The sequence below is a fragment of the Convolutriloba macropyga genome, chromosome 10 (genome assembly GCF_964194025.1).
Source record: "Convolutriloba macropyga chromosome 10, txConMacr16.3, whole genome shotgun sequence".
NCBI lineage: Eukaryota > Metazoa > Xenacoelomorpha > Acoela > Convolutidae > Convolutriloba > Convolutriloba macropyga.
In genome coordinates, this window is record NC_134477.1 from 9,773,655 (window position 1) to 9,775,850 (window position 2,196).

Sequence of the window (2,196 nt, forward strand, 5' to 3'; positions counted from 1 at the left end):
AGTAAAAATCTCAGAAAACAATGCTTTATCATTTCTAAAAGTTCCCAATTTTCAAAACGAAATTGTTTTATATAACCTACTCTCCTGGCGATAACACTAGTTCCAAAACTCATAAATTAAATAAGTTGATAGCGCACGATAAATTCTTAAGCGCTAGTAAAAATCTGAGTTGAAGTTTGATTTTTTTCCCTCTTTTTTGCCACTGCTGCTATGTTAAGAGCGGCTTGAAGAGAGTGACTAAAAGGGGGTATGTTAATCAGCGTTACGCAACTTTTGCAATGGCAATGAGGTTTGACCAAAATTTTTACTACACGGTTGTCATTGCCCTCTCCAGTTTATTCTACAGCAAACAATAGATACAATATTTTTCACGCATTTGGAGTAACATCAGAAAGACATTTGTAAGATCATGATGTTAAAAAACTTTTGCATTAAAACACAATCATAAACTTTTCAAAACTTAGGAAGCACAATTTTGAAGTGTTTTATATTTTTTAAACATGCTTGGTATAATAGTCGGTTTCCACCGCTTGCCTGCTAATTGGGCTAACTTAAATTTTTTCAGTTTGTTGCACAATTGACATGCAGCTTTCAACCCCGTGCGTTCATATCTGTAGAATTTTCTCCACTCGTGATATTTGTTCATCAACTTTTCATCTTGCAGTAGTCGTTCTAAATATTCTGCTAACTGAGACGAATTGGCAAATTCATTCACGTGGATGTAAGAACCAGGCAACAGTTCTTTATAAGTGTCCCACCAACCAATCACAATTGGAATAGCCCCAACTGCTATTGAGTTCAAAAATTTTTCAGTGACATAATCAGAACAATTTGAATTCTCGAAAGCAAAGTAGAATTTACAATCTTTGATGTGTTTCTGCGTTTCGTCGTAATAGTTTTCGTGTAGCCCAGCAAATGGTCCGTGATTTTCAATATTTTTATGTTTTCCATTTACACATTTTTCTTTGATGGCTTTTCCCCAAATGTGAACTTTACTGGACAAAGAAGCAATCAAGTTTTCTGCTATGTTATATCTACTTTTCCAAAAAAATTTCTCACAATTTGAAATCATCCAACAAAAGTCTTTTGACTTGTTCTTGAAATGGTTTTCTTCTGGTCCTGATTTCCAATAGATTTCATAAATACTTTTCTCATAAATATGAAAAAATTTCTTCTGTATTGTAGCATGTTTTGATTGAAATATCGTCCAGTTGAACATTTGGTCAAGAGTAGTATCACGCTCGAAATAACCAGATGAACGCAAATTCACAGAAGCTTCCTCGGAATACATTACCCATATCTGGTCTCTTCTTTTTGAGTTGATCGTGACGTTTCCATAAATTTTCAAAGCATCATTTCTAATGCGACGGAAGAAAATTGTTTCCGTTCTAATTACTTTTTTCATTTTTTAATGGTTTTCATTTAAATTGTACTGAATCTTATTGTTTTTAGTGCCACTTTGATATAAAACTCTCGAGGTTATTGTTTTTTGATGTTGAACTAAAAACATTTTGAAGCCAATGAAGAAAGTGTGATTCGTAGAGATATGACTTGTATATTAATCATAATAGTGATTTTCCTTGTTCTGAGATATTTAGCCTCGACTTTATCGAAATTAAATGTCAAATTCTTTTCAAGTACACTTTTAGGGAGGAACTGAGTAAAGCTGCCCATGGTAGCTTTTTGCGGAAAACTTTTAGGTTTCCTCAAACTCAGTTCCAGTCTAATTTTAAAGATAATTTTAGTATTGAAGGGGGGTAATTATGTACCTTATAAATTGATATTGATGTACTTTACAAAATTTGCTTTCTATTTGATTAGCACATAGCCAAGATAAGTGTCTGATGTATAATAACGGAAACAATTGCCTGAGGTGTATCAACGCGTCATCGCCCACCAGCACTGCGTCCATGGAGTTGAACAAATCGGCAGTGATATTATGATTAAACTTCTGGTTGAAAATACAGTCAAATTTAAGCTGGCATTCATTTCGCAGGTTGCCCTCAAACATCAAATCTCTCAAGCCATCTTTGAAAACGTTGCTGCGTGTGTACACCAAAAACGCTCACATTCAGTCCATTTCTAATTGCTATTTGGTTGTATATCTGACTAGGCAAAGTTGCATAATCGTACAGTCCCTGCTACTGAAACATGAAAAATTCAACCATTAACGCAAGCTAAAAGTTTCAATTAAAT

The 2,196-nt window shown here is 34.0% G+C and overlaps 1 long non-coding RNA gene across 1 annotated transcript; it reads right to left on the reverse strand.

Annotated features, from left to right (window-relative positions):
• Positions 1 to 301: 301 nt before the first annotated feature.
• LOC142348269 (uncharacterized) lies at positions 302 to 2,132 on the reverse strand. The gene is made up of 2 exons (XR_012760716.1): positions 1,869 to 2,132; positions 302 to 1,358 (listed from the first exon to the last, which is right to left on the reverse strand). It is a non-coding gene; the product is annotated as an uncharacterized LOC142348269 (long non-coding RNA).
• Positions 2,133 to 2,196: the final 64 nt, after the last annotated feature.